Source organism: Rattus norvegicus, chromosome 1 (genome assembly GCF_036323735.1).
Source record: "Rattus norvegicus strain BN/NHsdMcwi chromosome 1, GRCr8, whole genome shotgun sequence".
In the NCBI taxonomy this organism is placed as follows: domain Eukaryota; kingdom Metazoa; phylum Chordata; class Mammalia; order Rodentia; family Muridae; genus Rattus; species Rattus norvegicus.
The window spans coordinates 125,116,954-125,139,107 of NC_086019.1; the positions used below are offsets into that span (position 1 = coordinate 125,116,954).

Here is a 22,154-nt window from a genome sequence, read left to right on the forward strand (position 1 = left end):
TTGAGACCCATCCCATGGGAAAGAACAAAACATAGACATTATTGATACTTTGCTATTATTGCCAAAAGGAAACTAGAAAAACTGTCATCTAAGATACTTCATACATCATTGGATAGAACAAATGAAGAAACCCACAACCAAATATGAGGCAGAGCTCAGAGACTCTCGTGAAAGAGTGCAGGATAGAATTAAATGGGGCAGATGGGTCAAGGACACCACAAGAAGATCTACAATGTCAACTAACCTGGGGCAATGGGGGCTCACAGAGACTGAACCAACAACATAAAGTGGATTGATGTATGTCCCTTACATATTTATAGCAAATATCCATGTTGGTCCTCGTGTGGGTTTCCCAACAACTGGAGCATAGGCTGTCACTGACTCTGTTGCCTGCCATTGGTTCGTCTCCTAACTGGACTGCCTGGCTGTGCTTCAGTAAGACAAAGGGTCCTTAATCCTGATGTGACTTGATTAGCAGAGTAATGTGGTACCCTACTGGGGCCTCCCCTCCTCTAGAAGGAGAAGATGTAATGGGGGATCAATTTGCAAGGCTGGAACTGAGAGAAGGTGAAAAATGGAAGGTTGTAACTAGGATATAGAATGAATAAATCCATTAATTAATGAAAACAACAATCAAAAATTACTAAATCCTTTACACAGCATGCTAGAAGAATACACACTATCACCAAATGGCTATACACTTATATGGGCATTTGTCATCTTGTAAGTTTTATTTTATTGTGGTCCCTCACATGGATCCTCAAATAATTTGAATATCAAAAAAGATTTTTTAAATGATGCCACATGTTCTTGTACCAATGTGAATTGGGGAAAATGTTATTAACCTCACTGCTAACTGAAGACCTACAGGTAAGAAATAGAGGCTATGGGAGAGAGGATGAGATGTCTAATGGGACAAGTCCCTTATTAAGTTATTAAGTTATAAGAGTAGACCATAATTTTGGCAGCTAATAAGGTACAAAAAAAGAAACTACAGTTGGACAGAAAGAGTAGAAATTATGTGATGGCATTACCTGTATAATTTAATTTGATTATTGAAATATTCATTAAAATGTGTTTCAAATATACTTTGAAAGTAATTAAAATGAAGTTACCATATGTTGGATGAGACAATTACAACCTTGACATATTGTGACAGCAAAGAAAAAATTCAGAGTCAGGTGTGTATTATTTCTGTGTATCAATGGTCAATGCCATTCTCCTCCCAGTAACACATGGTTCTGTAACGGTTATCAGTTACTCTCCACAAACTGAATATATTATGAATTTAAAGCACTGAACATAGACAAGATGATCTGCTTCCCAACTAGAAACTTTACTGGTCCTTATGAGCATCCATAATGTTGAAATGTACTTGGCACACTACCAAAAAAAATAAATCATCAATTTTGCTTATATACAACACATGAAACCTATAAAAGTGACTTCTGTGTAATATATATCACTTCAATGATGCCACATATAATAGAGAAGTAACAAACAACTTAATTGGATTTAAGTGGCATTCCATGAGTTGGACACACATCTGATATTGGTAAAGTTGCCAAGAATCTTAGATGCTATAGGTTCTAGCTTAAAACTGTTATTTGGTAGAGCACTTGCCTAGGAAGTGCAAGGCCCTGGGTTCGGTTCCAGCTCCGAAATAAATAACCAAAAAAAAAACTGTTATTCGCATAAGGAAATGTATCAATGATCTCTAATGTCATTAATCAAGGTATTACTTAACCCTTACCAGAGAAGCTTCATTTTACATCAGATAGGAAATGGCCCAGAGACCCAAAAGAGGACAATGTGAAGAGACTTTGGGTAATTTGGACCTATATTGGAAGTCTTCATCAAATCTCTCTCCTCAAGCATTATGGATTTGTGCAGAAGAGGGGGTGAAAAGATTGTAAGAGCCAGGCATAATAGATGACTCCATGGAAAATGTCACTTCTATCCATAACAGACAAATAAATATATGACTGCACAGAGACAGTGGCAGAACACACAAGACCTTCAGAGATTCAAACCAGGCAAAATTCCTTTCAGTAAGTAGGAGATGTGGAAACGAAGTCCTCCATTGTTGGTGGGATTGCAACCTGGTACAAACTTTCTGGAAATCAGTCTGGAGGTTCCTCAGAAAATTGGCCATAGTTCTACCTGAGGTCCCAGCTATGCCATTCCTGAGCATATAGCCAAATATGTTCTAACATACAATGAGAAAACATGATCCATTATGTTCATAGCAGCCTTATTTATAATAGCCAGAAGCTGGAAAGAACCCAGACGTCCCTCAACAGAGGAATGCATACAGAAGATGTAGTACATTTACGCAATGAAGCACTACACAGCTATTAAAAATAATCACTTCGTAAAATTCATAGGCAAATGAATGGAACTATACAATATCATCCAGAGTGAGGTAACCCAATCGCACACATACACACACACACAAACACACACACAAACACACACACACACACACACACACACACACACACACAACTACGCACTCACCAATAATTGGATATTAGTCCAAAAGCTCAGATTAACCAAGTTACAATCCACAGACCACATGAAGCTCAAGAAGAAGGATGAACAAAGTGCAGATGCTTCAGTTCTTCTTAGAAGGGGAAACAAAAATATTCATAGGAGACAAAGAGACTATGTTTGGAGCAGAGACTGAAGGAATGCTCATTGAGAGACTGCCCCACCTAGGGATCCTGGCAAATACATACAGCCATCATCCCAGTCACTATTGGAGATGCCAAGAGGTATATGCTAAAATGAGCCTTATATAGCTTTCTGCTGAAAGGCTCTGCCAGATTGGCAGACTCTTGCACCTAATCATTGAACTGAGAATGGGGTCAATATTGGAGAAGTTAGAGAACGTAGTAAAGGAACTGAATGGGTTTGCACACCCATAAGAACCACAATGCCTAATAACTAGAGATCCCAGGGATTAAATCACCATCCAAAGAATACACATGGACAGACCCATAGTTGCAGCTGCATATAGTAGAGAATATCCTTGTTGAGTACCAATGGGAGGAGAAGACTTTGTTTCGGCCAAGGCTGAACCCCCCATTGTAGGGGAGTATAAAGGGGGGGTGATGTGACAGGGTAGATTGATGGGTGGGGATACTCCCTCATAGAAAAGGGGAAGGGAGGATGGTATAGGGGATTTTGGACAGGATACTGAGAAAGGGGATAGATAATATTTGAAATGTAAATAAAAAATATCCAATAAAATAGAGCAAAAAATAAATTTAACATTATACACAAAAGTATAGTTTATATGTATGACAATGGACAAACAACATAACACAGTATGTAACTTAGGACATCTTTACTGACCCTAGAGAAAATAACTATCATCTTTATGCTCTTGTTGAGTGATTTCCTCTTAGGAGACATAAATCAATTTGACCTATAGATCAACTACAAAAACCATTTCAAGAAATCCAGATCAAGGAATTCAGCTGAATGGTTTCAGTTACTGGAGCATGTGTGATATACAGGCATTTGAACTAAAAATACTTGCCAGAGAGTAGGTAATGATTCAGGAAAGTAGAAGAAGACATCAGTGCCCAAACCCAAGACAGCTTCAACAGAGTCCTCCTTCCATAAAAAAATATTCACTGTTAATAAGTACTCAATGCATGTTCATAAAACTTGCCAATATCTGTGCTGTCTGAATACCCTGAGCTGCTCAGCTCCTTACAGGTGTGAAAATTTTATTTAAGAGGAAATGACCATGAAAAAGAAATATTCTTCATACGTGATATGAGATAAGATGTTACAAAACAATTGGAGAGAATAAATTATGTTTTAATACTCTTCTGTCTTTATTTTTAAGATTGTAGTTGGGATTTAGTAACAGACATACAGTGCACATCTGTTGACATATTGTTAGCACTGACTTTAATAACTATAGATAGATCCAGTGGACTTGATTTTGTTTTGAATAAAAAACAATCTCAGCATTTGTTGTGGGGAAAGGCTATATACTACTAAAATGTGCCATTGGTCTAATTGCGAATTATTTATTTTCTTAATATTTGTATATTTCTGTCTATAATATAGAACTTAATGGTAAAGGAAATGAAGTAATTTAAATTGCATTGCTATATTTCTTAAACAAGCCCTAGTGAAATATCAATAATATACTATAATTCAACTAATATGTTCTAGTCAGATACTTCAAATGTTAGTGGAATGTTACAATTACAAATTATGTTATTATCGAAGATCACAATTCTATGCTGTTTCCACAATTCCCATTTCAATATCAACTTACCGTTTATAGAAAAATGATTACACCATAATGTGAATTGATGTCAGCTCTCCGCTTCCTCAGTCTTCCTCAGTGTGGCTCATCAAATTTTCCATTCCTTGCAGCTACTCTCTAGTGAACAGCTCCTTTTAAAAAGTCAAAGATAACACATGAGTTGCAGAATTGAGCCTTTCTATCCACTGTCTATGCATAAACACTTTTTGTATAATTCTAAATTACAGTATGAACGACTACGAACTTTTTGCCTCTGCTAGACTCACTTTGAAAAGGAAGTATCTAAGAATGCTGTGGACAGTAGTAAGGAATTGGTATCTCAGCATGGGAATAAACTCCCTAGGTATCCTCTGTCAACTGTACACTAGTTAAATAAGATTCCCTCCACATTCTAAGATTGTAAGAAAAAAAAGTTCTTCTAGTATTATGTAATTTTGAATATCTTAGTAAGGTGATGAACCAGTCCTGAGATCTTGTTCTTCCCTTGCCATAGATCACCTAGAAAAAGAGAAGGCGAATGATTAGAATGTAGGCTCTATGTGGAGCACAAGATAATCTGATAAAAAAAATATATGGCCCTTGTGAGAGAAAAACTCTTTCAATGGACAATCAGGAGTTAAATGATCCACCAGCATAAAAAGGCACACTATGCCATGCATAAATATCCCAAGGTGGGGGATTGAAATAATTAAAATTCATGATCAAGCCTAAGTAGTAGAGTAGAAAATAGCTGCTTGGTATGACTTATTTTACATTGTTTTATTAATCATTTTATTCATTTACTTTTCAAATGATATCCTCTTCCCAGTTTTCCCTCTGTGAACTCTCTTATCCCATCCACCTCCCCTTTGCCTCTATGAGGGTGCTTCTCTATACATCCAATCCCACTCACTGCACTAGCATCCCCCTATGCTGGGGCATCAAGCCTTCACTGGACCAAGCACCTGCCCTCCCAGTGATACCAGATAAGGCCACCCTGGAGCCATGAATCCCACATGTTTATTCTTTGTTTGGTTGTTAATACTTTGGGAGCTCTAGGTGGTCCAGTTAGTTGATACTGTTCCTCTTATGGGGTTGCAATCCCCTTCAGCTCCTTCAGTCATTCCCCTAGCTGTTACATTGTGGTGCACAGGCTCAGTCTGATGTTTGGCTGTACGTTCAGTCAGGTGCTGACAGAACCTCTCAGGGAACACCCATACCAGGCTCCTGTCAAGAAGCAGTTCTTGGCCTTAGCAATAGTTTCAGGGTTTGGTTCTGCAGATGGGATGTAACCCTAGATAGAGGGATGTCTCTATGGCCTTCCCTTGTGTCTCTGTTCTACTTTTGTCCCTCTATTTCCTTTCTTTCATATTTATTGGATATTTTCTTTATCTACACTTCAACTATTACCTCCTCATGGTTTCACCTTGAGAAATCCCCTATTCCATCCCCACAACCCCTTCCTCCATGAGGGTGCTCCCCCAGCCACTCCCTCCATGAGGATGCTCCCTCACCCAACCACCCAAACACTTCTTCCTCCCCATCTTGGCCCTCCTCTACACAGGGGCATTAAGCTTTCACAGGACTAAGGGCCTCTCCTCCCATTGAGGACTGACAAGGTCATCCTCTGCTATACATGTGGCTGGAGCCATGGGTCACTCTTGTGTACTGTTTGGTTGATGGTTTAGTCAACAATCCTGGGTTAAAAATTTTGAGATGGGTGACTGACCCCATCTTCAACTGGGGCCGTGCATATCTTACAGGACCTTGTCTCTTCACATTCTATCTCCCCTTTGTTGGGTATTTCGGCTAATGTCATCCCTGACTGAGGTGCCTTCTATCTTTTACATGCATGCAGAATTCCTTCTGGAAGCAAGAAATCTATTTAATAGGGATGAAATATCTTTTTGGGCACAAACTACATTTCTCCATATTTGATGATATAAGTGGTATATTTAGGAACAGGCCCTTTTACTGTGGGTGATGAAGGTGTAAATGATACTTTTAGCACCACTATTCATGTTTGAAGTTAGGGTATATGGGAACACATTGGCCACCGATCCAGAATTGTTTAACTAATTCCCGCTACTGGAGATTTACACAGTGGCATATCTAGCTAAGGAATTGTATTACATGAGGAATTGTATAATGTGAGTATATTATAATTATTATCATATGTGTACATATTATACAAAGCTTCTAAAGCAATAGGAACAGACAAAACTTCCAATATTTCACACTACTTACAGTTACAGCATTGGTTAAGGGTATAAACACAGAGTCCTATTCCTCATCAGGAAAGTTCTTGCAGTTTATATCTGTAAGGAAAGGAAATACCATGTTTCTCAATAGAGTTATTGAGAATATCAAAAACAACTTAGGGCTGCTTCATTCTCAGGAATAGTAGGCCAAAACAAAATGAAATCCATATTTTATTTGTTTGTTATTTGATTGTGTGTTGTGTTGTGATGGCGTTATGTTTTGTTCTTTAGATTTTCTGGGGTTTTGTTGCATATTCATAAAATTAGTTAGGTAGGGAGGTAAGAATGACCTGGATGGCATTAAGAGAGAAAAATTTATCAAAATGTACTATGGATAATTAGTAAAGAATTAAATAAATAATACACCTAAATAAGTATGATTCTATGCATGAAATATCCACTGAAAAGAAAGAGCAAAAGACAATAAGTTGCCAGAACACACCACCTATATTGGCAATCTTTTAAGGAACCAAGCAAAAGTAAACACATTCTACACTACACTGGAAATATGAAATGGCACTGCAAGTTAAATTTTGCCTAATTCTGCTTTGTTCAATCTGTTTTGTATAATCTCAGAAATGGTGATCACGCAGTTCACCTTGTTTTCTGTCACAACCAAATGTTGTGAGGATCCCAATATTCAGAAAGTTTGCAGTCTCGTTTTTGGCTCTGTAACCAATTTTCCTCTGAAATTTTGAAACATAAATGAATTCTTTTGTTTCCAGACTCAAATAGTGAATGAAAAATTTAAAGTACAACAAAATATAAACTTTTATCTAATTACTTGCATAAGTAATCAATTTGGAAAGCAAATGACTTTATAATACCATAGATCAGAGTAGTGGTCTCCAGTGTGATCTTCTCAGGAGGCTGACAGGAAGCATTGCATTAGTGCTTGAATTTGCAACCTCACTACAAAGTACACTGAGACTCCGTATCAGAGATACCTGACATAAAAAAATAAAAACACAAGGATAAATGAGTAACATAATACTTGAACGTCCAAGAGTGTATTTAAGACTATTAATATCACCCATGGATTTTTACTGACTTTAAGAAGACCTTAGTTATCAAAGCTATTAGAGACTAAGAGTATCTCAAACTAAAGCAAAGGTTTATTACATTTTTGTTCTATGGTCACCTTCATCTAAACTTCATAAGGAAATGCAATAAAAACCAAAATTAACACGTCATTCAGATAAAGAAAAGTAAAGATGGAGAAATTGAACTTCTGCTACTGTTTCAAAACTTACGAAAAATTAGCTTCAATAAAGACATTTGAACAAGAGAAGGAAGAGAGGAACAGGGGAGGGAAAGGGTATGGGGATGGGGAGAGAGGGAACATGATCTGGTATTGTGTTGGGGAAACGGACTGAAGACCTGGGAGCCAGCAGAAAATATGTATATCTCAACATAAAATGAAAATTAACACTCCAAATATTATGCAAAAATCATAAGGCTCTGCTGTGGAGCTGGGAAGATACAGGGCCATGAGAAGCAAGCCTGTAAGAACAGTCAGCTTAAGTCACGTCCAAACCCTTGAAATCTTCTCCTGAGATTGGCAGTAGTAAGATTTCTCAACAACCCTGCCCGGGCCAGGATGTCCTTGTGCATGTAGCCCTGTTTCCCCACTTTTGTTCTACCAGAGGAGTTCATACAGCTCAGTAGCCAGGGTAAACTTCCTTTTACCTTACAAAATGATATACACCAAATATTTAGAATTACTGTTTATAATGAGGCATACCCAGCACCTGGCCCCTTCCAGTGATGTACCTTTACCCTATAGAGCCTAGACACCTTAAAAATATTTAAATAGACTTTAAACTACCTATTAATACAAGTTGTCTCAATGAAGCTGCCTCTAGAGTGTATATCCTCACTGTGCTCACTGCCATCTGAGACAATATTCCAACTAGATATTTTAAGCTATTAAATAATTATGCCTCTCACAGGGGTTAAGGACAACACATGATGACATACATAGTCAACTAACCTCGACCCTGGGGCGCACCAAGACTGAACAAACAACCAATGAGTATGTAGGGGCTACAACTAGAACTCCAACACCTTTGTACCATATGTGTGCCTTTGTCTTTATAGGGATCCCCTATCAATATGAGCAGGGGCTGTCTCTGCTCTGTTACCTGCCATTTTATGCCCTTCCCCTTACTGGACTCCCTAATTGGGCATCAGTGGGAGGGAACAAGCTTAGTCCAGCTGCGGCTGGATGTTCCAGGGTCAGGAAGTACCCAAGTGGGGCATCTCTTGCTCAGAGAAGGAGAGCGGTGTTATCGGAAGGAATTTGTATGGGTGGAACTGGTGGGAGTGGAATTATTATTTAGAAATAAATAATAATATGTGCTCAACAATAATAGTTATTAGAAAAGTTCATGATTTGACAGATAATTCAACATACATTTTAGGATGCAGTGGTGTAAGAAGGAGAATGGACATTACCTAAATACAATACTTATGTATGAATATTTCAAAAAACTTGTAGACACTTCATATATGTGAGAGCAATTTAAACATAGGCATCACAGACTAGAGGATTCATTACCTTAACTGGATTTACTATGCCAAACAATAATCTCTCCAGTGTTAGGAATGGACTGTTTGGTTGAGTTTTAGTCAATGGCGTCCCACAGAGGATCCCAGACAAGATATTGACAAGGCAATTAGTTACTCTCTACAACCTGAAGATAAAGCCCTAATGCTATAGAAAGGTATCGCTTACTTCTGTCATCAACCATTGAGAAATTGTGCAGATACCAAACTTGAAGCTTCACATGTAATGTTCATGGAGTTGGAAGGTACTCTGCATGCTCCTGGGGGAAAAATAATCATTATCACTCAGCTACAAACCCTGTAACCCACAATATTGACATGCCTACCAGAATATACTGCTGTAATTGTGGCACAAATTTTACTGAGGTAATCACCTATTTTTTTATTGAATTTATGACCCAATATTTATCAAATCAAGACTCATACTAGACACTGTTAATGTGCTCAAGAACCCAAAAATGGGTCTACCAGAAAACCACTATAATTCTGCAAATCTCACATTACAATGAAGTGACTCAAAATTACATAGTTATATCCATAGACCAGTGCATTACTTAACTCACATCAGAGGAGCTTCTTTCTGTAGCAGATGGGAACTAACCTGGGGAACCACAACTGGATATTATACCGACAGTGAGAGACTTTGGAGCACTTGTCCTGAGTAAGATTTCTTCATCGAACCTTTCCCCTGAAGCCTCACAAATCTATGAGGAAGGGAAATTAGGAAGATATTAGGATATTAGTCTCTCAGGAACAAGACTTGTTCATGTACAACAGGACCTAGAATCATTTGCTCTCACAGCGATTATTCAAGCATACACAAGATTTCTGAGTTCAAACTGAACAAAAGTCTCAGAGGTAACAGGAAAAACGGAAATGGAGTCCTGCCTCTAATTAGAAGCTATGTGCAGTTGATACCTACTGAAAAAAGGACAGCCAGGTTTTTTTTTTTCTCCAACTTGTGTCATTGAATATATCAACAAATTTCAAGGGCAAACTATATGTCAGAAAGTAATTAGGAAACACAAAATTGTGAAGCATATACTCTTTCAGGTTCAGGAGGGGGGCTTTTTGTTTCTTCTTGGCTTTGCTGTTTAGTTTCATTTAATTTTCATATTGGTTTGTATTATTGATAGGTTTTATCATTGTTTTGTTTGATTTTCTTTCTTGGTTTGTTTTGGTGGCATTAGGAGATAGAAAAAGAACATGAAATTTGGTGAGTAGGAAAGCAGGAAGGAGTTGGGAGTTGTTGGAGGAGAGGAATAATATGCTCTAAATATTGATATGAGAACAATTAAATACAACTATTTGTAGATGGTGTGTGTGTGTGTGCGTGATAATACAGCATAAATCTGCCCAAATAAATAAATGATTATAGGCCATGAAAAGGAAAATATGACCCAAATATGTTGATTTAAAATGCATAAAGGTTTAGTATAAAAAACAACGTCTATAGTAATAAGACTGGATAACAATTATATGATCCTCTCCAAGTAAACAGAGTAAAATATTGAGATTTCCTAAATTCTTTCATTTTTTTAAAAAAACTCAAATATTTGTTATACAAATAAAATTCCATTAAGTGTTACTATCTGTATAATATACACAGATATTAAGTCACCCAGGACGTAAGCAATTTTAAAAATAATGCAATGATAATCCCACCCATAAACATAGAATATTTTTGGGAAATCTTTCCCAAATATCTCATTAAAATTTATTTCTCTAAGACAAACATACACTCATAAAAACACAAAATACATCATATATAATATAAAGTATCAATGTAAAATAACATAAACCTAGTATATGTTATGACATTATAGATATTACAGTATAATATTAGCTATTATACATATCCATTATATATAATGTACTATATATATAAATATATATATATACTACATTTCATTTCTGAATGAATATACATTTTCTATATGTATGTGTTTATGTATGTATATTTGTATGTACTGAAAATATGGGCTGATAGCTGAACAGTGTAGAAAGAATGAGAGGCTTGGAACACTCATTCATAAATGATATGTCTTTCACGTCTCTATTCAGAGTTTGATGCTAGGTGGAAGAGGAGGAAAAAAAAGAGTATAAGAGCCAAAGGTGATGGATAACTCCCATGGGAACACTATCTTTCAGACACAGGAGTGGTGATACACATATGAAGTCACTGGAATTGTGGCAGTGTGGCCAGCTGCTGCGATTCAAGCTAGATAAGATCTTAGGACTGAGAGGGGGAAATGAACACATGAACGGGCTCCCATCACTAACTAAAAGGCTACGTCCATCTGAGAAGCACGTGTAAAGGATAAATATATGAATGGATATATTGATTACATTTGAAGGTTGGCCTCATGGCCCGAATTATCTGTCCAACACAAAGTGAGCTCAATGGTATCTTACAGACTTTTGTCTCATATTGCTTCATTTTACCATTTTGTTGTATTACTGGTTTTTTGCTTCTAATTTTGTGTTTTATGCAGTTCTTTCTCTTGGGATTTTTTTGGCCTGGGTTCCTCATTGTATTCTTGCTCTCCTGAAAAAATCACTCTGCAGTCTGGCCTCGAACTCATGTCATCTGCCTGCCTCTGCCTCCAGAGTGCTATGATTAAATGTATACACCACTTCTGTTTTATGTATTTTATTTCTCATTCTCTCTGTCTCTCTGTCTCTCTGTGTCTCTCTGTGTCTCTGACTCTCTCTCTCTCTCTCTCTCTCTCTCTCTCTCTTTCTCTAGCCGTGTGTGTGTGTGTGTGTGTGTGTGTGTGTGTGTTGCTCTGTGTTTTAATGAATGTCATTGTTAGTGTTAGTGTCAGTGTCTGTTTTCAACAGAGAGGGAGAAAAACGGGGGCATGAAGGTAGGTCATAGGGGGAGGAGAAACTGTGATTGGAATATATTTTATGAAAAAAATGTCTTTCAATTAAAACAATAATCGTCATATTTATAGAAAAAACATAAATATTAGAAAATGTAAATTGAAAATAATGTTAAACACTTTTGAAATATGACTTATAGACTCTAAAGGGTGCAATTAACCAAATGCAGAGTTTAATTTTGGTATAGCAATGTTTACCAATTGGAAAAAGCATGGGTAGAAAATCTCTAGCATAGGGATAATTAGCCTACACCCACCACTAACGGGGTGGGTTATATTCAGTTTCTTTGCCTCATTATATACTTACTGTGCTAATTCCGTTTTCTTCATGGCAATGTTGTGCATTACAAGTACCAGTAATTGATGATACCTAAAGTAGCATCGACCACAAAATGACAAAGAAAACAAAAACAACATGAATAATAACAGAAAAACCTGAGTACAGCCTGAGTAAAGTGACATCACAATGAATGAAATAGCACATTTGAAATCACATAGACGATAAGAAAATACTACCATGCCATAAATATAGTAACTGTTTTCACTGTAACATTAAAAGAAGAGTATCTTTCCTGCATATATGATTACCTGAAAAGACATGTCTACAATGTACTTTTTAAATGATACAAACAGAAAATAAACTATATCAATGCTTTTAGTCTTAGCAGTGCACAGATTTAAGAGTGTGGAGACAGACTGCAGAACTCTAAGTTGCATACAACTAAGTAGGGATTTAAATTTGTGGAGTACCTTTTAAAACAGGAATTGTGCAAAATAAGTTCAAAATATCAAGTTTCAGGGCAATGTACACTGATATCTGTGTAAACAGTATTCTGAAACTTTATGATGCATTCCAGAATTCTTTTAGAATTTCATGCAGGGTACTTTATTTACATCATGTCTACCCTCCATCTGCCTCCCAACTCTACTAATGCTCCCCATATTTCCACACAAACTCACGAGGCTGAGTACACTAAATAGAAATACCTGATTTTGAAAGTTTAACTTATCTACCAATGACCTGTTTCTCTGTTCAGAAATCCAAATTGAGATCCATGAAGCATGTCTTCCTGAAGGCTCAGATGCTCAGGTCACCTTTGCACTCTAATGATGGTCTGGGGGATTAATTTCATGTTGAATTGAAGTCATTTCTCTAGGGAAAAATGCAGAAAATTTATTTTGACGTGCAGTTTCAATTCCATCATTGGGAAGTCACAGTGGCAGGATGTGTAACATAACTGATCATGCTACGTTCATAACGTAGAAGCAGGGAGCTTGTCTGCTTCTTTTTGTCTAAAGAGAGAAAGAATGTATAGAGTTGAACGGGTTGAGATATGGTGAAGGTAAGTTAGGGGAGGGGAAGTGGTGATCAAAATATATTCTCAATATAAAAAGCAGAGAGTAATAAATCCTAATTCATTCAACTTCATGCAAGTACTCACCCTGCCTTCATCATTTTATGCAATACAGGATTTTCCACCCAGGGGATGTTCTTAGTTACAATTAAGATGGTTCTTCAAACAACAAGATGACCCCTCAGAGATGTCCGAAGGACTTGCCTCCAAGCTGATTTTGGATTCTGCTGTGTTGATAGCTACCACTGAACCACTAAATAAACATAGAGAGTTTTCATATTTTAATATTGACAATATTTTGGAAACACAATAAATTTCCTTTACAATCGTTTGAAAAACAAAACACAAATTTAAATCTTACGACAAATCTTTTAGCAATGACTGTGTAACCAAATAACAAAACTCAACAAACAAGATACTACATTAGAGACAAACATGACAATAATACAGGAAAGGTCTTGGGGGGAGTAGACAGGTAGGGAAGACTGACCCTGAGGAGAGGAGAGATAAAAATCTCTTTTTTGGGCTGTAATACATGAGAGAAGAATTAAAAACAGAATTTGAAAGAGGGAACGGAGGTATGGCTCAGTAATAAAAAGGACTATCTCCTCTTCCAGAGAAACCAGGTTGACTCTCCTGAACCCACATGGCAACTCACAAATGTCAGTAAATCCAGTTTAGGGGATCTCACACCATCATCTGGCCACCAAAGGCAACCAACAGTTACTCGAAGACACTGACCTATATTCAAGCAAAAGAGAATGTACATAGATTTTTTTTTAATCTTCCACTTTTAAATTTTTTACAGTCTATTCGTTACCCACTTCCCAGGCTGTCCTCCCACAGTTCCTCATACCATTCTTCCTTCCACCCTTCCTCCCAGAGGATTTTCCCAAGCTCACCCACCAGGTCTCCCCACTTCCTGGGTCCTCAAGTCTCTAAAGGGTTAGGCAAGGATTCTCTCACTGAGGCCAGACCAGGCAGTCCTCTGCTGTATATGCGTCAGGGTCCTCCCACCAGTTCTTGTATGCTGCTGGTTGGGGACTCAATGTCTGAGAGATCTCAGGAGTCTGGGAGAGTTGAGACTTCTGGTCTTCTTTTGGGGTCGCCAACCTCTTCAGCTTCTTCCAGCCTTTCCTTAATTCAACCACAGCAGTCCTTGACTTCAGTCCTATGGTTGGATGTACATACCTCCATCAGTCTTTGTCTAATATTTGCTTGTTGGACCTCTCAGAGGACAGACAAACTAGGCTCCTGTCTGTAAACACACCATAACATCAGTAATACTATCAGGCCTTGGAGACTCCCCTTGAGATGGATTCCAATTTAGGCAGGTCACTGGACCTCCTTTCCCTCAGTCTCTTCTCCTTTTTTGTTCCTGTAGTTTTTTTTTAGAGAGGAACAATTCTGTCAGTGTTTTTGACTGTGGACTGGCAACCCCATCCCTGCACTTGATGTCCTGTCTTTCTACTGGAGGTGGACTCTACAAGTTTCCTCTCTCTACTGTTGGGCATTCCATATAAGGTCCCTCCTTCTGATTCTTGAGCTTCTCTCACCTACATTCTAGAGGGTCACCCACCTCCCACCCCATGAGGTTACATATTTCCATTCATTCTCCTGGTACTTGGGGTGTCTATCCTATCCCCCACAATACCTGATCATGTTCCCCTTTTTCCCTTCCCCCTCTCCCCTCCTCTCTCCCACCTATGTCTCTGCCTTCCTCTGCCTCCAGTGATTGCTTTCTTCTTGAATCTGAAGCATCCTCACTTGGCCCTTTGGCTTGTTAACAATCATCTTGTTTTCTGTGTAATGTATCCTAGGTATTCTGTAATATTTTGGCTAATATCTACTTATTGAGTACGTACCATGCATGTCCTTTTGGGTCTGAGTTACCTCATTCAGATGATATTTTCCAGTTCCATCTTCTTGCCTGCAAAACTCAGGATGTCCTTGTTCTTAATAGCTGAGTAGTATTCCATTCTGTAAATGAACCACATTTTCTGTATACATTCTTCCCTTGAGGGGCATCTGGGTTATTTCCAGTTTCTGTCTATCATCAATAAGGCTACTACAAACATAGTGGAGCACATACCCCTGTGGCATGATGGGGCATCTTTTGGGTATATTCCAAAGAGTGACATAGCTTGGTCCTCAGGTAGATCTATTTTCAATTAGAAAAGTAAAAATGCAGATGAAAACTTCAAAAATACTTTTGAAACAAAGATAACACAGAGAAAGAGTACACATGGGCACATTTTGCATGTGAGTCACAAATGCAACAGGGTCCCAGACCTGAGTAAGCTTTGAAGACTTAGCACACTTCTATGGCTGAAGTATTATTTGTAGTGTAAAACTCAGCATGTAGACAGTGCCAAAACTACAATAAAGACCTAATCCTAACTCATCAAAATAATTGCTCCTAGAAGCTCTCTACATGTACTGACCTTGCTTTTTCCTTCTGTAGTTCTGCCTCTGGCTAAGTGGTCTTCATAACTGAAGTATCTCAACCCAAAGCAAGATTGTTCTTCAAGGGTCATCCTGAAAAAGTCTCAATGAGGCACTGGATCCTGAACATCCAGTGGATTTGTTGGCCAGCTAATAAACCCATGTCCAAGCAGTCTTTTCTGGTAAATACCCCACAACAACAAATATTCATTTCAGATTTAAAAAAAATAGTTAATGTGTCCCACTATACACAGAGTATGATAAAAATTAAGTGGTTATCTGACGAGGGAAGAGGAAATATATCACAAATCTGAATTCAATTCACAATAAAACACTCATCAAACTAAGGAGAGAAGAAAGTCATACACATCATTTTATATTCAAAGGCTCAACTTTCAGATTAGAAATAAACAGATGTGCACTCCCTCCAAAACTCTACTCAACATTTGTCCCAAGATTACTGAGAGTTGTGTTTAGTGAGGAAATAACATGAGGGATTCTATATTTAACAAAGTTTATTAGTCAAGGATAAATAAATCATAACCCACATATATAAAAATGACATATTCTTGTGAACATAAAAGTCATAAGAGACCCACCAAATTCCTTCAAAGTATGAAAATATTTTGACAATGCTGCAATTGATATAAGCAAAATAAATGTTCAGCTACATTTCTATCAAAAGACATCCTACATAAGAACTCGAAAAATAAACATAGCAAAGGAAAATATGCTAGGCTTAGAGGTGTACCTGTGGTCACAGCTCAATGGAAATTAAATATGAATGATTACATGAGGTTAAGACTTGGAGAGCTGCCTGGGCAAGACTGAGAACAGCCTATTTCTCTATATAAAGACTATTTAATGCAAGTTTAAAATACATAGACCTTTGGCAAGGAAAAATTCTTAAATTAGATCAGGACATAATTTACTGTCTGTCTTTTCTTGAAGAGACACAAGTAAGGTCTGTTTGGTACAAATAGGACATTGATGACAACCCAGAAATGGAAAAAGTCCCATAGCTGATGAATCAATAGAAGGGTGACATATCTTGATAGCTTCTATTGACTAAAAAGTCACGTATGACAAAGTGTGACTAGTGGAATCCTTCAGGTTTATATTATTAATTATTTAAAGCCATGGGTAATGGAGATATGTGCACATGAACAACAGAGGACTTGACTTCCGTGGTGGGAACTAAGGATGTTGTATGCTTTCATTCTTAGGCCCCTCTCTCTAGCCCACAGATTTCTTTAGATTATGTGTAAGACAATTTCTGAAACTATATATTAGGAGACGGGAGGGACATACCACCATCCAAACCACTGACTGTAAATACAACTTTCGAGGGGAAGTAGAAAGGAGAAAGGTCACTGAATCGTGGGTGGTTGCCTAAGACAGTGTTTGGAATGCTAGATAAAAATAGAAGCTCTTCTGTCATTCTCCATTTACACATCAAATCACCTCTGAGTCCTAGCATTGCTCTTCTATGTTTGGGGATGAAAATGAAAAAATGTAAATTGTTATCTTGAAGTTATTTTATAATTATGTGAAGTTTTATGTTAATATGGAGAAATTTATCTGATTTCATCTTCTTATATCAGCACCATATTTAACAACAGTATATTCATGCAAACAGTGAAGTGGACAATGATACAAATATCTAGCTGAACTTCAAAATTGTTTCTTTGTATAACCAATTTACCTTTCATTGACATAATTTTCTAATTCTTGGGACCATGTAGGATGCCACAACAAACTTACTGCCAGCTGTTTTAAATATTCGCGATTGTGTACCAACTTTCTATATGGTTTGGAGACTCAAAGTCACACATAAATTTTTGAGATTGAGGTAGATACAGAATTGACCCTAGAATTGTAAGGCTAGAACATAGTCACACATAGAACGGTGTGTGTGTGTGTGTGTGTGTGTGTGTGTATTCTAAAGTTTAGCTACAGTTTGAATCACAATATACTTTGCTCGTACTTATAAAGGTTCCAGGAGACTGCTGTAAGTAGGCATTTAGAATAGATTGGTTATTGGGTAAAGTAAAACATTTAAGTCCATCATTATCTATAAAATGAGATATTTTTATATACTGCTGTATTTTTTATTGCTTTATATTAAATGACTACTTCTATCTTTAGTTTTCATCTGTTGTATGAGATATGAGAAAATACTCAAGGTACCTTATCTAAGTAATCCATTTTTCAGTCAGACACGTATGGCTTCCTTACAACCGTGGGGTGATGGTGGTACACATCTTCAGTCCTAGCACTTGGGAAAGAAACAGGCAGATCAAGGAATTTGAGGCCAGCCTGGTCTACAGAGCCAGTTCTAGTTGAGTCAGGGATATGCAGAGAAATTATCTTAAAGAATACCAAAACAAAAACAGAAATGGGGGAAGCACAGAGGTATGAGCTTATAACTCACAACACTGGAAAGTCAAGAATTCCATGTCCCTGGAGGTCCCTGGTCAGGCAGTCAAATCTGTGAAACTCAGGTCCCTGTGAGAGACTCTGTGTCAAAAACAACAACAACATCATCATCAACAACAACAACAAAGCTAAGGTGACTCTGTCTCGTGATATGGCTTGGATTAGGAGCACTTCCAAAGGACTTGTGTTCCTTTGTCAGCACCCACATGGTAACTCACAATCACCCTTGACTCCAGCTCTCAGAAATTCAGTATCATCTTCTGGCCACAGCAGCTACCAGGAATGGAAGTGTTGCCCAAAAGAAAACAACAACAACAAAAAAAAATATAGACAAAATAATTATATGCACGAAATCAAAACAAATGAATTTAAAAGAAAAACAAGGAGGCTCTCTCTTGAACATTATGGGTTAATCTATGCTTTAAAACGGCCATAATGTATAAACACATGTGAGCAATTCTTACCAATGATACATAAGTTTGGTGCACTTATAATGGGTGGCTTCTGCAGAAATACCTGAGAGAATGGCCCATACTTGCTCGCTGTAACTCTTCATACCTTCCTCTGTAGTATGTCAGTTCTGTCATCTTCTGCCCACAAGAGATTATAAACTGGAACAAAACATTAACATCTAAATTAGCAGCAAGAAAACAAACAAAAATAATACTAGAAACAAAATATAGTGTGAAATAAACATATATATCTCAATCAATGGAATAAAGTGTGATCCCTGAGTATAGAATATAGATGTGTTTACTAGCATATATAAAATATATTACAACTAAAAAGGAAGGGAAAACAGTCTTAATTAACGTGAGAATTTTAGTACACCTTTCTCCACAGTACCTACAGGGATATCTTATTAGAATATCATAATTTCTCAATACTTTCCATCCTTAGGCAACTACATGCCTAACTGCCACGAAATGTACTTTATTATACAAGAGGCACAGAACTAAATAAAAAGATGGGGTAGAAAAAAATCGAAACCTCGTGTATGTAACACTGTGAAAAGGGTGTTGTGCAGGAGTAATAAACCAATATAATTATTAATAACTACAAGGTCACTTGGGTCATGAAAGGTTTCATGGGTAAGATGAAGATAATTACTGTAATGCACTAAAGCACTTCCATGGTCTTGTCTTAAAATTGTATACATTTTTTAGCATAAAGATTAATCCTACACTTTGTACACAGTAAACAGTAAGTTGGGTTACCCTGTGAAGTAATATGGACAAAACAGCATACCTCCTTTTTGAATGTACGTAAAAAGCCTGATTTCTGAAAGTAGTGAGGAAAGGAATCTTACCCAGGTAGCTTAAAAAATAACTGGACATTCCCTCCCCAAATGACAAAAGGGTTGTCTGAGAAAACTGCAATTAGAAATGTTGCTTCCTCAGTATGATTTTGAAACCACCCTGCATACAATTTTTATATTGATTTCTCAAATCAATGAACTCATATTTCTCACTGATAAAGAGGCTATGTATAATCAAACAAAATGAGGTAGACTATTCATGCTCTATTGAAGTTGATCATAAACATGGTCACGTTTAACCTGTTGTAGACTTGAATATAGTTGATGTGAAAAGAATTCTCTTTCCAATGAAAAGGAACTGGTAATCTGTAAAGAAATGATAGATTTTAGTCTTTAGCAGAAAACCAACAATATTAGCCTCAGTCCCCTTATAGCATCAGAATTTTAGGTAAAATCTAAACGTTAAAATGCAGGTTAGAAAAGAAAGCAGACCTAAATTAGTATCTAATTTTTCTTCCTATGAACTCAAAAGAAACAGATCCAATTAAGTATAATTAAGGTATGTATATATGTATGTATGTATGAACAATTATAAACTTATAGAAATTCCCCCAAAAGGTGAAAGAATACCTGTGTTCTGGTAAACTCCTCTTAATGCCACTCCAAATAGCCCCATTTCGTGGTTTCTGCCACAAATCTAAGCCAAACACACAAAGCTAACGATTCAAGGCTATAACCACATCTGAGATTGTGTGCTGTCTGACTCTCAGACTGACCACTGATGGCTGCTAGGCAAAATAATGTAACTTTTCTTCAGGGCTGCGGTTAGGTGTAGCTTTTCATGACTCAAGAATGTACATCAAGGAACACTAACAGGATTCAGTACTTTATTTGGGGGCAGGAAGAGAATTGGGAAGGGCACAGTGGGGGCAGGGAGGAACTTGGAAGGTTTAGGGTTAAACATAATCTAAAAACATTATATATACAAATGAACTTCTCAAGGAATAATTTAATTTAAATAACCTACTTTAGAAACCTAAATAAATAAATATAATGTAGCTTTTATAGGAATACTATTAGTTTAATAATTTGCATAAAAGAAACATGCAAAAATAGCGAGATACACACCAAAACCCAAACAGGTCCTAGCTTTTGGACATGCATCAAACAGATCTCTTAAAAGGGCCAGACATTTATTCTTTAAGAACGATTAAATTAAAAAAAAAACAATATGTAGCAATTCCCTTTGTTTCCTAAAATTCTTTACAAATAATAGGCCAATAAAAAACATAGTTACCTACAGATTTGCTTGATAGAAAATGCACGCATATGAAAGAAAATAAAACGTAAAATTACACGTTATAATTTGAGGTACAAGGTAAAACCCATGACGTTGTTTTAAGTGCACTGCGTAGTACAAAGCAAGATGCAGAAACACCACAGAATCTGTACCTATGCTAAGAATCCAGGGAAGACTGCCCACAGCACAGTGACTTTCAACTTATGCTTTCACAGTGAATCCCTCTTCAGCCACTGGACGCCCATCACCCATCATAGTCAGAGACCTCAAAGCTTACCTCTGACAAGGCTTTCATCCGGTGGAGTGGTCGGCCTTGTCTGTGTTGGACCATCCATTTCATTCTCTGCGCAGCTGCAGACCCTGCCCATCTGCAGCTTCCCAGCAGGCTGTTCGCGGCCTCCACCTAGTGGACACTAGGTGGCAATGTGAGCTGTCATTCTGAATTTCTAGACTAGAAAGTTTATATAAGCCTGAAAAAAGGATTTATAAATATATATATAAACTGACATGAACTTATTTTCCTTGTAGGACGGAGTCCTCATAAAGGGCGAAAGAGAGAGAAAAGTAGACAGAAAAAAGGTAAACGAAGCCTGCTAGCCTGTGTGCCCAGCAGTTGTTTCCTTTCAACTTGGACTCTTCCTAATTCCAAACTTCGAGGAAAAATCCTGGAAAAGAGCCTTCTGTGCTTTACTCGAAAACAGGTATCTTGGTTTAGAGAACATTTAAGGAATAAACCCAATGATAAATAAATTACAAAATTCTTCAATGCAACAAGCAATTCTTCTGGGAGATACATTCCCATCTCCTCCTTACCTATATCCTCTCACCTGTCCAGTATCCTACCCATGGTTCCTGACCTTTTGCAAATCCAGTGGATTCTTGTTATCTCCCGGTCTGTTGCCATATACACAGTTGTTTTCCACCCCATATCCTTGCCAGATTCTCTTGCCCCTCATCTTCAGAGTAAACGATTTTATATAAATAATGTACTCTTTTCCATTCACCTAGTTCTAATGCTGTTCTTTTGGTTCCCCTGCAGCTCTCCCTAACACCAGCTTTTAGATTCAAGTTTTATGCATCCCTTAAAAATTAAATTCCAGGAAATAAAAATGGAAACTCTGTTTTTGGGTGTCCCAGCAAGTCTCATGCAGGTAGTGGGAAGAAGGAATACAGATTATCTTTTATACTCAAGTCACACAAGAATTAATTAATGTTTTAGTCTTCTCACATATATTCTCTCTGCATTACAATAAAAACAAACACTTAATTCGAGGATTTTAAGATGGTGACTTCTTTTTTTTCTCAAGTCAAGACACAGCCTCCAGATTCCCACATTAATTCTTGCCTCGGGCCACCCTTTATCAACC

At 37.3% G+C, this 22,154-nt stretch overlaps 1 long non-coding RNA gene across 6 annotated transcripts in view; it reads right to left on the reverse strand.

Moving 5' to 3' along the window:
- LOC102546835 (uncharacterized) overlaps nt 1–21,051 on the reverse strand; it is a 37,676-nt gene extending 16,625 nt beyond the window's left edge. The window contains exons 1-18 of one of the 6 annotated variants that reach the window (XR_010060320.1): nt 20,118–21,051; nt 19,788–19,853; nt 18,225–18,840; nt 17,981–18,068; nt 15,790–15,883; nt 15,438–15,506; nt 15,239–15,325; nt 14,252–14,516; nt 14,004–14,086; nt 13,433–13,598; nt 13,012–13,143; nt 12,298–12,360; nt 9,704–9,806; nt 9,272–9,362; nt 7,362–7,481; nt 6,521–6,591; nt 4,304–4,425; nt 3,544–3,624 (exon numbers count right to left, since the gene is read on the reverse strand). This is a non-coding gene — a long non-coding RNA (uncharacterized LOC102546835). Of the gene's footprint in view, nt 1–3,543; nt 3,625–4,303; nt 4,793–6,520; nt 6,592–7,361; nt 7,482–9,271; nt 9,363–9,703; nt 9,807–12,297; nt 12,361–13,011; nt 13,144–13,432; nt 13,599–14,003; nt 14,087–14,251; nt 14,517–15,238; nt 15,326–15,437; nt 15,507–15,789; nt 15,884–17,980; nt 18,069–18,224; nt 18,841–19,787; nt 19,854–20,117 lie in introns of those variants that run through there. The other 5 variants (XR_010060317.1, XR_010060316.1, XR_010060313.1 and 2 more) reach the window with 5 other exon arrangements.
- Nucleotides 21,052–22,154: the final 1,103 nt, after the last annotated feature.